We start from the raw sequence: 14482 nt of genomic DNA on the forward strand, positions 1-14482 counted from the left end.
ACATTAAATATTTTATTAGGTAAGTTAATAGCCGTCTAAAAGATTTGTATTGGTTGATGGATGTAACATCAAATAAAATACTGCTGGCATTTGTTTTTCTTTATCGTCAAAAGTTTGTCAATCATCTTTAAAAATATCTTTCTTTTGAACAGATTTGGCGCCTCTGGAACCGGTTCTTTCACTTTCCACGATCGGGTCCATTGACCAAAGATATAATGAGCAAATCATCTCATAGTGACTCACGGCGATCAGTTTTTGGGTGCTTTCTCCCACACCTGACAGAAAGGGGCACGTGTCGCGGATACGAACACTTTCCACTGGGGGAAATGAGACCAGTGTTTTGCATGGCCTTGATTCAAGAGTCGACGGCGGTGCTGCGCGATCGGGCGATCGCGAGCCAGTCTTATTCTGACGCTAAAACGTTTCACACGTTCTCATTGTGGCTTCGCTTTGCCGGCGAGTACGACGCGAGTGACAAACAGAAGTGCTACAAGTGCGAGATTAGTGGTTTAAGTGATTCTTTTTTACCATACGGTGGATAAATCGAGCAAATCTGGAGCGTCACAGTAGTTTAAAGAGGTCTGTTTCATTCAATATTCTCCAGAGCCTTAATTCCCGCGAAGTCTTTGAGCGTGCATTGTTTTTATTTCGTCGTATGAGTCGCCGAGCAATCGGAACGCATTGTTTATGGTTTTAAGTTTATGCGCTCGCATAATTTATGGTCGATCATTGTCAGAATGATTTTTACTACCCACGCAAAAAATGTGAAAGTTGCTCGGACGTCTGTCTCGTAAGATCGAATGCAGTACAGCAATCGCAGTGTGGTCATGCCTTGTTGGATTCAGGCACATATTTCGTTTATCGTTTCATGATTATCTCTTCATTAATTGCGATTTTATTTAATGCTGAATAATAATAGTCTGAAAGTGAATACTGTAAAACAGCTCTGAGTACCTATTCATCATCATCATCATATCAGCCGTTAATTAGCCACTGCTGTACACAGATCCCTCCTTGGGGGGTTTGCTAGTAGTTGCAGTGATTAGCAGGCGGGTTGGCAACCCCAGTTAGGTTTTAGTGATGTTTTAAGAGGAACCCTGCTGCCCATCCCTCGACCATTAAGTTTCCTTAGTATCCTCTTACGATATCCACGGGAAAGGAAGGGGTGCCCCATTCTATGTGCGGACCACACGGCAACCTATTACTTCATAATAATGTAGTACCGTACTGAGTATATTTTCCATTGAAAAATTTACTTAGATATTTATTTTTAATCGTGTATATTTTATTTTCGAGAATAAAATTATCATTATTATAATAATACAATAGTTTATGTTATTCAAAGTTTTACTTTTACTTTTTTTAATTGCCAGTGTAAAATAGAAATTAAAATAATTTCATTTAATAAATAAATTAATTAATTAACTTGATAGTTTAGTATTATACTAAATTATCTATCTAGTTTTGATTAACTTGACTAGTTTAGTATGTAATCGCTTACTTGATAATTAATTTATTAAGTATGCGTCCCCTTCATTGTTAAGCTTTATATTATATTCTCCTTTTATGGAAGTCCCTTCCATAAAAGGAGAATATAAGTACCTACCCAGTCTATTATTATTATTATTTATTACGCTTGGTCAGGAGGTTTGGTATGAACTTAGTATGTCGAATCTATGTTTATTTTCTTTAATTGCTTACGACAATCTGGAGAAATTAATATTAGTCTAGCATTTTTTTTTAATATTACAACGATTTAATTATACTAGGGATCTATAGTAATTAATCCACGTCACATAGAGAAAATTTATTACATTGTGTGAAAATAAATATAGGAGAGTTGTACGTGCTCGCTTATACTTATATCTATCTTTGGAAAGTTCATTAAGTTTAATAAATCTTTATTAGATTTCATTTATTAAGACAAACGTAATTATGAATGATTCATGTCTAGGAAATGTCGATATAAATCTCTAATTAATTAATTAAGAATTTAGAAATTCTTTTATTTCAACTAGCGATCCGCTCCGGCTTCGCATGGCGTTCAAATTATACATACGAGCCGTTCGTAAAAATATCTCGTGTAAATCATCGAGTTATAGCTAATACGTACATTACTAATATAATAAAATTATAACTGGCACGCACTTCCTTTTGACATTAAATCTATTAAAAACAAATCTGCCTTTTAATATAAACTACGGGTTCACTTCCTAATAAACTTCAAACACGTTTTTTTAAGTAACTTTCTTTTTTCTCTCTTTTCTTTTGCTTTTTAATTGTACTTTTCGCTTCAGTCGTAGGTATTTTACTGCCTTATTTTCTTTTATCTGCTGTTATAATTTATCATTATTAGAATTATAGTTGTTTATTATATATATGTGAAAAAACATTTTTAAAAGCCTAACTGCGGCAAAACTCCCCTTATGGGGAAGGCTTTTGACTTATATATATATATTTGTGTGGGTAAGTATATGTATGTATATAATATGTAATAACAATATTTGTACAAATTTAAGTAGTAAGTGGTAGTAAATGGCACCGCCTACTTAATTTCCTGCTTGCCTCATGGTCTTCTCATCAAGAACGCTATTAGGTGTTAAGTTCGCAATATGTATATTTACTTATATAATTGTGCATTGAAGTTTAAATAAATAAATAACGTGACGAAGTCTGTATATGCGAGATATTTAAGAAAAAATAATTAGAGAGGTTTTAATAAGAGTAATAGAAGCCAAAATAACAAGATAAAATATATTCTATATACAGTTTATGCGTAGGTAATTTTTTTTATTAAATAATTCATGAAACATTAGAAATTATTTATTATGATAATTAAGTAAAACACGGAACGCTCTTGAGAGTAACAAATTATATTTCTACATTCATATCACATTATGATGTCAAAACGTAAACAGAAAAATTAAATTCAGAATTATTATACAATTACCGGTATTACGCGGCCGAAGTCACGTGAACCGACTAGTTCTATATAAATAAATAATGCTATATGTATATAATATACTAATTTTGTTTCTTCGGGCAAAAGTAAATATTTGCCGATTTAATTCTTTCTAAAACTAATTTTGCATGGGCAAATTGCCCAGGGCGGCGGCTCTGTTGGCACCTTTCTAAATTGGGTCATATGCAGAGTTAACTGTAGGATCTATCTTCTAAATCCGTTAATAATAATTTATTTCACAAATAAACAAAGTCAAAATTTAAACCCGTTACAAAACTTATTATCAAAATCAGTGATCAATTAGCGTACATATGTGTTACATATATGTAAAAGAAAAAAAGGCAGTCAAATTAGGGATCTTTTTCTTTTCGAAGTTGCTTGAAAACGGACCCCATGTGAGCGTATCTGGTAAAAACGTTTTAAGCACATAAAACAAAGTATCTAGCCATCTAAGTCGCCACCGCACTTGGGAAAAGTTCGTAAAAGGTCTATAAAAGGCAACTTTTTGGGTGACAGAAGAAATTCTCACGGAATTCTCGAATAATACTCCGGAGAACATCTCAGAGATCAAATTGCAAGTACCTAATACCTTTTCACTTGTGGATGTTCTCTCATGTGGAAATTCACTTCACTGTTACGAATTAATAGTAAAGGTAGCCGCAAATGGAAACGATTAAAGTTATTTTAGGGTTCCTTTGTATCTCAACGTAGTATCTACCCGCTACCCATTTTTCGGTACAATTTTGTAAATTATCCAGAAGTCGAAAATTGTGCATTGATCTTCCATAAATGTAGGTATCTTTGAAGAAGAGATTGATGATAATTCTTTTAATATACATGTCTTTACGGATAAAACAACTAGTCTTCATCTAAATTAATATTAGAATGAAGAAAAACTCGATTTTTTGTATGTTTTAAATATACTATCGGGTCTTAAAGCGATGACAAATTTGCATGTAAATATTACCTAAATACCTACTTCATTATTGCCGAAGTTACGTGGTCACGACAGGATGTTTTTGTATGTTTATTTATAATGGATAAATTCTCAAAAACAACTTAAACATTTATAAAAATTATTCCACCTATAGAAGGTACTGTATTTTTTTTTCAATAGATGATAATGGAATGGTAACTCTGCCTACGTTAACGGTATACGCTGACGCGGCACCAGTGAGGGATGATAAGTGAGGATGAAAAGGCAGGTAGTTAGCTCACCGTGATGAATACACCAGGAATTCAGCACGATGGTTTCCAGGTGGAGGTCGACCTGATAGGGTATATTGCTAGCAATAGGACTAATAGTCTGCATTATTAACAATTTCTTTCCCCCGAAGGTACTGTATTAGCAAGTAACATACGCTGTATTTTATTTTTAAAAACTGTGCCAAGCAAGAGTAAGCCGTTAGTATGACATAAATCTGACAGTTGAGTTTAATACTCATACATTCGCTTTATCTCATAACACATTACCTAGTAACTACAAGGTTTAAGCAATTACTGTGTAAGCTGTACTGTAAAATGTGGTGTAGACCTTAACAAATTATATTAAGTTAATGTTCCCTATATGCTTTATATTGAGAGTAATTAACAAAAAAATACTATTGACTTCGGCAGGCTCGCCTCCTGCCATGTTGAATTTAAATATGCTCGGAGAAATGTGCGTATATCGAATATTCGATATATTTTTTTCATACGTTTATTAATAACGGTCACCACAACGGTAAGAGCAGGCAAATATCTTTATCTTCGACTGTCTATTTAGCAATTACAGTCGTGAGCATATTCATATAATTTAAGATTGTGTACCACAAGAAAACCGACTCCAATTGTGGTAAAACTAGATATTTTGATTAAAAAACGAAATTACTGTACCGATTTTAATAAAATTTCTATGGTCCAATCTGTAAGAATACCTATACTTTCAGATAAAAAAAAGCATTTTCTAAATTTGTTTATAACTAATGAAATTATGGGTAAAACAAACTTAAAAAAATAAACGGAGTTAAAAACCTTCTTTTAAGAGCTCGGTTGAAAATGGCTTTAGATTCAGTTCTCATTTTCCTATCATTTGCAAATAATATTTGCAATGTTAAGCATACAGTACAGTAATATAAAGTTTTATTAAACACGATATCCTTATTCAAATACGTTCACGAGAGCAGGACCGTTTAGTATACCTTCACGCCATTACTTCATAATGAGTACGGGATATTAGAATACGGCTTTAGTAGGTATAATGCAAATAGACGCGTTTGCTGTCTCTCGTTAAATATTATTGACATAAAGGAGTTTAATTATTTCACTGTTTACTTTTACTGTCTCGAATATAACAGGGTTACGACCTCCCTTTCTTGCCATTCAAAAGCTATAAATAAAACTCCATTTCCCTGTCGTTTCACGGGATCTAAACGCTTTTAATTATCCTTATCTTAATTGAATAAACAAAACATCTTTGGAGTGGAATTTATGAGATTGAAATGTGGGAGAGACACAGTGACATGACAAAAGCGCTGTTGACTTTGTTTTTTTCAGACCAGCTCTGGGAGGCTAAAAGGGGAACAAACAATGGTGTTACGAACACACCTTTGCTCTTTGAGCTCGGCTACTATTATGAAAACAGCACGAAATATATGCGACGGTTTTGACTAGTTTTAGGTACAATGAGAATATCTCTTAATAATTCCTTAATTGACATTTAAAAATATAGTTGATTTTAAAAATATCATCATATCAGGCTTTATTTGTACACTGCTGAGCATAGCCTCTCTCATAGACTACCATAAGGAATTTGGTCGTTCCGTATGGGAAATTTTAAGCAATAGTTGCCACGCTTGACAGGCGAATTGGCAACCGCAGTTTGGCTTTTGCTGAACTTTTAAAAGGGGCGTTGCTGTCCGATTCTCGTTAATTAAGTTCCCTTTGTCGCCTCTTAGTGTACACATGAGAAAAGGAATTACGAAACTAACGTCGAAACTAGTTTAATTTCAGTAATACATTGTAAAGTGTAGTCAAAGCATGACAAGGTATCGTGTAATTTTACTGTTAAGACGTTCTCTTCTTTGCTCTCCCAAGCAAAGTGTATGTTATTATATGAATACTCTTTTAATTTTCCGCGACAACATTTTGAAGTGTACGAACATCAAAAGCGTTGCTATTTAATTGCGTATTTTGCTTTCGTTTTACATCGTGACAGTAAATTGACTATTGTGTCGTGAATGAATGAATGAATAAAAAATCTTTACTGTTCCCCTCAAATAAAGATACAATATTATGCGGTACGCTATGGTAAAATACGAAAGTGCCCATAGAGTTTTTGTCTATGAAAAACGTAATTCTCCATTGTATAAGCTGTGTAAGCTTACATAGATTCGGTTTTTTCGGACAAAAGATACGCTAAAAATTGTCGCTCATCTGTACAAGCCTTTACGAGTCAATCTCCAAATTCTAAACTTTTATACTGTAAATCCTAAGTTTAGATATAGTTTTAAAGAGACATTGTGACATCCACGGCAAACTTCATGTTGTGCCATTCCTGAGCAATATGATGTTATGCCTTTGTACCGTGTAATTTCACCTTGTTTTTACTTTTATTTCATATCCCACCCTTCAAACAGATACGCCGTTAGTAGTACGGCTACTTCTCGTAAAAATACGATTGAGACAGTGGTACTAAAATAAACGGTTTTAAGCATTTTAGAACTGATCTCAATATGGGTGGGAACTTTACAACTTGCTTCTTGCAGTTTCGTGCTCAAAGTTCCTACACTTGACAGCTATTATTCCATCGCTGATAAAACAAATACGTCTGTATCGTATAAACTGATTATATCGCAAAGTTTCCCCTTTGATGCTAACAACTTGAAGAACGTTACTCAAAAGGAAATTAACAGAATTGCGACTAAACAATTAAGCTTGCCCGCAGCATTGAAATTATTAATAATAAATGACGTCATCTTTCACTCAACCATTGCGGACTGATTCTTTTTTTAATAAATGTACATGGAATTACTCCTTGCGCTGTTTGTTTACGTTGGCAGTGCACTAATATGAAGTCAGGTTTGTTAGTAACAAATTAACAACGGTGGTTTCTAGGAAAAAGCGTGTAGAGGTCGACCTAACAGAGTACCGTTCCTGTTACTAACTAACACCCCTTCTCACAAATACGAGAGTAAACCCGATCAAATATAAAAATAAATTTTATATTAAAATCGATTCAGAACTGACAAAGGTATCATGTAAACAAAAAAATGTATACGAAATCTATAAATTATTAGTAGCGAATTTTTTAAGTCGATTGATAACCTTACCTGAAGGTGAAAATTTCGCGTGACATGAAAATAGTACTCATACGGTACAGATAAAAAATTGGGGGAAAAATACGCTGTCGGCTCTCGGCGGACAGAGGTGCCACTCTTGCGAATATCCCATTGTTTGCTTCCCTGAAAGCTTAAAATAGCCCATTTTGTTCAACCCACCTATAAGCCACGTATAGTGGTTTAGGTGAGTTGTTTGGGTTGTAAAGGTACCTACTGACTATTCATAACATTATATTTTGGTCAAGTCGTTGAATATGATTAATATATTATGACGGAATATCATATGTATATACATATCTGTGATGTAATTAAAGATTGTTTCGCACAAAAATAAACAGACATCAATTGTGACAAAACCATTTATTTTGATTTAAAAACTTGATTCTGATAAAATTTCTATAGGACTAATCTGTAAATATGTCGTTTAAGACAAAAAAAAAAGAATTTTCCAAAATTATTTAGTACTGACGCAATTATTAGGTAAGAAACTTGAAAAAAAAAAACAACCGAATTGAAAAGTTTTTATTTTCATATTATTTAAAACAACAAAACAATATTTGCAATGGTCAGTGTATACAGTAGTACAGTACAGTAATGTTAAGTTTTAACGAAAATGATCTCCTAATACAAATACAGAAATAAGATTTTTTTTTTAATTTTTTAATGGACTTTGTTATAATTAATGTTAAAGTATATCATAATGACACATGACATGCAAATTATGTTTTCTCATTCTTATTTTGAATGATTCCAAAAAGAAAGTTCTCAATTTGAAAGGTTTTTTTTATTTTTATATTTTTTAATTTGTTGTCTGCCTGTACGTCTATCTTATAACAGTGACGTCGCTCCTTTTGTGGCAAAACTTTGTCGTGAAAAAAGGGCACGGTATGGTTTCTCTTTGAAATTTTGCTAAGGAAACAATGTTTAGGTATGCACGACCGCTACTTGAAGCATTGGTATTTTACTAAGGAATTCCTTTACGAGTTTGCACTTTGAAAATGAACGTACAAAGGGTGGATGAAAGATACTCGTACTTCTAAAAATGTTATGCTCACAACCTTGGAGTGAATATGGGTTTATGTAGGTATTTTGATGGGTGATAATTGAAGGCTTTTTTAATGAATGACAATGGAATGGTAACCCCGCCTGGGCTATCGGTATACACTGGCGGGGCACCAGTAAGGGATGGATGAAGATGAAAAGGCAGGTCAGTTCATCGTGATGAATGAGGATTATTCTTATAATCCTTAACTAATATTATAAATGAGAAAGTGAGTTTGTCTGATACAGTTTCACGTCTGAACCGCTGAATCGATTATAATGAATTCTGATATAGAGATAGATGGGACTTTAGAGATGATTAACGATTACTTTTTCTCCCGGTCAATGTACATATCTCGGTCACGCGGACGAAGTCGCGTGTAAAGACTAGTAAAAAGTAAAAATTTTCGCGGCGAAAATTTTCAATCACTCAATAATTTTCAATATAATAACAAAAAACAAATAACAAAAACAAAAAACAAAATAACAAAAATAAGATTTTCATATTTTAATAACATATTTAATAATACAATTTGCCAAATGTGTAATCATAAATAAATATATGTTGGTTGCTTGGACGTGCTCTTACTATATATTGCGAGTGGTAGTACCAACTAAGGTTGTTTACAACCCGTTAAAAAGTTAATTTGCAATATAAATGCTATCTTAATGACTGGCAAGGTTCCAATACTTGACAATCGTAAAACAGCCAGTAATTGATGTTTTGAACAATCCAAACATTTTTACGTCCATTATTTATACTAATGCATGTAAAACTAAACGGGCTCGCTTGATAAAAAACTAGGTTAAAAAAATAGATAAATGTCATTCGTAACTAACAATAGTTATTCATCATCATATCAGGCCTTAGCTGTCCACTGCTAAACTTAAGCCTCTCCCTAGGAAGGGGGGAGGGTTGGCCAGTAGTTGCCACGCTTAGCAGGTGAGTTGGCACTCGTAGTTTTTTAATAGGTGATAGTGGAATGGTAACTCCATCCTAGGTGATGATGAAGCAGGTTAGTTAGCCTATCGTGACGAATTCAACAAGAATTGTTCACGATGGTTTTCAGGGGGAACCACGTCGACCTAATAGGGCATATAGCTAGCAATGGGGCCGTCAAACTCCACTGCTAACAATCCTTTTCCCCTCTGGCAACCGTAGTTAGGCTTTGGAGATGTTTTAGGTTATTGCTGCTGCCTATCCTGCGCCCTATCTTAGTTGCCTCCTATGACACCTACGGAAGGAGTGGCCTATTCTATGTCGGGACCACACGGCATAACTAACAATAGTATATTTAAGTAATTATGGTATTGTATCACTATATATTTAGATCTAAAGATAAGAACTATCGTGAGACATACTATATCGTAAAATGTGAGTGAAGCAGCTGTTTGCATGGCTGTGTTTCGGTTTGAAGGGTGGGATATGGCATGAATTTACTGGGTACAGAGGAATAACACCTGAGTTCTCAGGAATGGCAACGCATGGGGGGTATCATGGGCGAAACAGTAAACTCTGTTATGTCCATGGTACTGCTCATGTCTATAGGCAACGGTTACCACTTTCTATCAGGTGGGCCGTCAGCTTGTTTGCCATTCTAAGTTGTATAAAAAAAGTATAAGCTGACATAAATCATTATATACATACTTCCTTATGCATCAGACTAAAACGTCCTACAAGGAGGTTCTCAATTCGATGTATATTTGTATGTTTGTTACCTCATATCTCCGTCATTTCTAAACTGATTTCCAATTTTTTTTATCTGAAAGGATACACTAACAGTTTGATTTCATAGAAATATTAGCAAAATAACTGATTTTGTCACAATTGAACTCATCTTTTTTGTGGGACATAATTTTTAAATATCAGTGGTAAAATTGAGACAACGATCTTATGTATTTTTTTTTATACAACTTAGAATGACAAACAAGCTGACGGTCCATTTGATGGAAAGTGGTAACAGTGGCCTATAGACATGAGCGGTACCATGGACATAACAGAGTATACTGTTTCGCCCATGATACCCCCCATGCGTTGCCATTCCTGAGGACTCAGGTATTATTCCTCTGTACCCAGTAAATTCACGCCATATCCCACCCTTCAAACCGAAACACAGCCATGCAAACACAGCTGCTTCATGGTTGAAACACGAATGGGACAGAGGTACCCAAGCTATCGACTTTTGTACAAGGTCTCCCTCTGGTAGAATATAGTATATCAGGTCTGAAAATTCTTAGTGCTGCTTTGAAGTTGAATCAGCTTGTTTGCCATTCTAAGTTGTATAAAAAAAAAACTACACTATACACCCAGTAAAGGTACACTTGATAAATTATCGTTCTTACCCTTCTAACTTAGTACAAATAATAGAGATAAAGAATAACCTTGGCCGATATTCGGCTACGCTGGCCAAATATCGTTAAGATATGAAGTTCATTACAATCTACCAGGTTGATAGTGGTACAGAGTTCGCGTGTTCACAAACCATCAGGTCTGGTGCATTGGCGCCTAGCGGTTTTTCGTTAACGGAGTGATAGCAAAACTGTAACCTATTTAACAATTAATGTGAGTAGAGAATTCTAATACTACATTTAATATAGGTTTTTTTTAATGGATGATAATGGAATAATGATTCCGCCTGTGATATCGGTATACATTGGTGGGGCACTAGTGAGGGATGATTGGTGAAGATGAAAAGGCAGATTAATTAGCCCATCGTGACGAATTCAACGATAAATTAGTCACGATGTCAAATCCTATTACTAACAATCCCTTTTCCCCGGTTTAATATAGGTTATATCAATTAATTATTATTTATGAATTAATTAATTAAACCGACTCATGGTGATAGTCTCGCCCTCTGCCACGTTGGTTTCTAATATGCTTGGTGGAGGGGTGGGAAAGTGATTACTAGTAATGAGGTGGTTAATCCCATTGCTAATAATATATCATATCAGGTCGACCTCCTCGCGGTCCCTCTGGAAACCATCTTCCCTAATTCCTAGTAAATTCATCACGATAAGCTGACTGGCCTGCTTTCATTTATTTATTTATGCAATAGTACATGTATTTTTTATAATACAACTTAGAATGGAAAACAAGCTGACGGTCCACCTGATGGAAAGTGATAATCGTCGCCTATAGACACGAGCAGTACCATGAACAGAGTACAAAGTACAGAGTATACTGTTTCGCCCAATATTACCCCCATGTGTTGCCATTCCTGAGGACTCAGGTGTAATTCCTCTGTACTCTGTAAATTCACGTCATATCCCACCCTTCAAACCGAAACACAGCCATGCAAATACAACTGCTTCACGGTAGAAACACGAATGGGACAGAAGTACATAAGCAATCAACTTTTGTACAGTCTCCCTCTGGTGTTATGTACCTTAGTGTTATGTACATTATTAAAAACGGAAAATATCGACAAATGTCTCTATATAATAATGACTATCCCATTATAGTCCCTAATATATTCTTTATTTAAATGAAAATAATACTAGCCTGTTTTGTATCTTTTGCTGACTTCTTCCCATCGCTATGTAGTATTAAGAATTTTTTTATTTTTCATTTCTCAAAGAATAATTTGCCCAATTTTTTCTTATGAGCCCATTGCAATCGGAGCTGAAAATGTTCCAAATTGCCTGTTTTGTTCAATCTCAAGGGGATGTAATATAATACATACGAGTATAAGGGTGTGTAAATTAAATTCTCTTGTAAGTAATTCGTTTACCTGAAACCCAAGAGATAGGTTCTCGAAAACTGTGAAGTGGAAACGCTGTCTAAGAAATAAAATGCTAACCAATATTGATTTTGTATAAAATAACACATTCTTAATATTGCGTGTATATTTATAATCTACTAGTGTTTACCCATGACTTTGTCTGCAAAATTAGGATGTTGATTGACCGGGATAAAATGTACATTTAATTTTTTAGAAAGGATATATATTTATTTATATAGAGGGATGAGCAGCATAGTTCCTTTTAAAACATCACCAAAATCTAACTGTGGTAAACCTAACCTAACCTAACCAACCCGCCTGCCAAGCGTGGCAACTACTGGCTAAACTCCTCTTATGGGGAAGGCTTATGTTCAGCACTAAACAGTCAACGGCTGATATAATAAAAATAAAAGGATATATAGTTATTGTATACCTTGCTTTATGACGATCAATAAAGTTAAGCAACGTCTGATTGAGATCACCCATCAACGTTTAAAAAGCTCCAAAAAAATTTGCAAATAAAAAAAGTAAGATCAACATGAAAGTAAACCCTATTGGTTTCAAATAAATAATTAAAATTAGTCTAGTATTAAGACATCGCGTAACATACATTATAAATATGTTGTATAATTGTCAATATATCCTGGTAGATATAGACCTTCAAGCGATTCCTTTCGGAACCGTCATAATGGATCCGATGTGAAATCATCACAATGGGTCAACTGATTTGACTTCATCCTTACTTATCATCACTTACTGGTCTCCTGTTGTGTATACCAAAAACGCAACTAGGGTTGCCATTCCATTTTCATCTCTAAAGAAAGTCAAAACAGTCTAGTATCTAATTTATGTATGTACTTAACATACCAGCAAACTGCTGAGCTGTGATCACGTTTATTAAGGACTAGCTTCTTGTTCACTGGTGTGGGTACACCACCCGTACAAGGGTTTGTACGTGTGGATCCCAGAAGTAGGAATTCCAATGAAATTGTCCACTTCTAAAAGACTTATCAAGATAAACCATACACCCCTGGGGGGGGGGGAGAGATTGTTAGTAATATGGACTACCAGTCCCATTGCTAGCAATATACCCAACCAGGTCGACCTCCTCGCGGTTCCCCCTGGAAACTATCATGGTTAATTTTTGATGAATTCATCATGATGGGCTAACCTGTTTTCCTTCTCATCTATCACCCTTCACTGGTACTTCGTCAGCGTATCCTGTTAGCGCAGGTGGGGTTACCATACCATTTTCACCCATCAATAAAAAAATCATACACCCCTCATATAGTTTTTTTTTTATTTTTCCCATCGTTTAGTTACAGTTTATTAGTATTATTATTATTTTAATATTATTATTATTTAGTATTATTATTATTATTTTAATACAAAAATCCACAGCTCTCTTACAAAATAACTTACATGCTATAACTCTTGTGAATACAGCCAATAACGGACTTTAATTTTATAAGCGAAAATTATAAGTCTAAAGCAAATAAGGCAAATTAGACTGGGTTTGTATAAAAGAAACAATAACAATAAGTGTCCATAAGGTCGGTTGATTAATAAATAAACTAATTAAAACCTATGTCTATTTATTTTCTTTAAAAAAGTTTATTATACAAACATAGCAATAATTAAGTGATACAATTTTATGGCAAATGACTATAAAGAGTGAGTGAGTAAGACAGACTTTATATTAATATTAATATAATATATATTTTAAATCACCAGTACGCATGTGGGCAGTTGGGTATGCGTTTCTCCCCATAAGGAAGGAAATTAATTTACGATTACCACTTGGAGTTTATTTCGAATTTTCTGCTAATGAAACAAATTAATCAGAGTGACGGCGATAAACGTGTTAGGGGTCCACCCCACCACGTTGGTTCCTAATAAGTAATGTACCCGGAAAAATGTAGGCACGTCGAATATAACGTTCATCAAAACGGTAATAATAATAAAAAGTAATCTAAGCTAGGATCAGTTTGAGCACCAAACGATTACATTTACATAACACAAAGTATTCACCAAGCAACAAACATCTGATGCAGGGGGGAAGGGTATGTTAGTAATGCGGGCTACCAGTCCCATTGCTAGCAATATACTCTGTTATGTCGACCTCCACGTGGTTCCCCTGGAAACCATCATACTGAATTCCAGATGTATTCATCGCGATGGGATAATTGACCTATCATCTCTCACTGGTGCTCCGCCAGCGTATACCGTTAGCGCAGGCAGGCAGGGGGTTATCATTCCATTATCATCCATTAAAAAAAAAAACATCGGATTCACAACCTAGAACGCTCAAATCGGTTTTCAAAAAGTTCGTTTTCTAAATTGCTCGACTTGGAATCGAATTCGAGACCTCAGAGCAACGTGCTAATCTACTCACTTCGGCGCCAAGAACGTTGAGTTAATAGTTGACATAAACC

General features: G+C 34.7%; 1 protein-coding gene across 1 annotated transcript in view; it reads left to right on the top strand.

The window, feature by feature from the left end:
- The first annotated feature begins 380 nt into the window (after positions 1 to 380).
- Positions 381 to 14482, top strand: part of LOC113519872 (neurogenic locus notch homolog protein 3) — a 96200-nt gene continuing 82098 nt past the window's right edge. The window contains exon 1 of the mRNA XM_052900720.1: positions 381 to 579. The gene's annotated coding sequence lies outside the window, so the exon portion shown is untranslated. The remainder of the gene's footprint in view (positions 580 to 14482) is intronic.

This window comes from Galleria mellonella, unplaced genomic scaffold (assembly GCF_026898425.1).
Source record: "Galleria mellonella isolate WM207_F2 unplaced genomic scaffold, CSIRO_AGI_GalMel_v1 utg65, whole genome shotgun sequence".
NCBI classification, from domain to species: domain Eukaryota; kingdom Metazoa; phylum Arthropoda; class Insecta; order Lepidoptera; family Pyralidae; genus Galleria; species Galleria mellonella.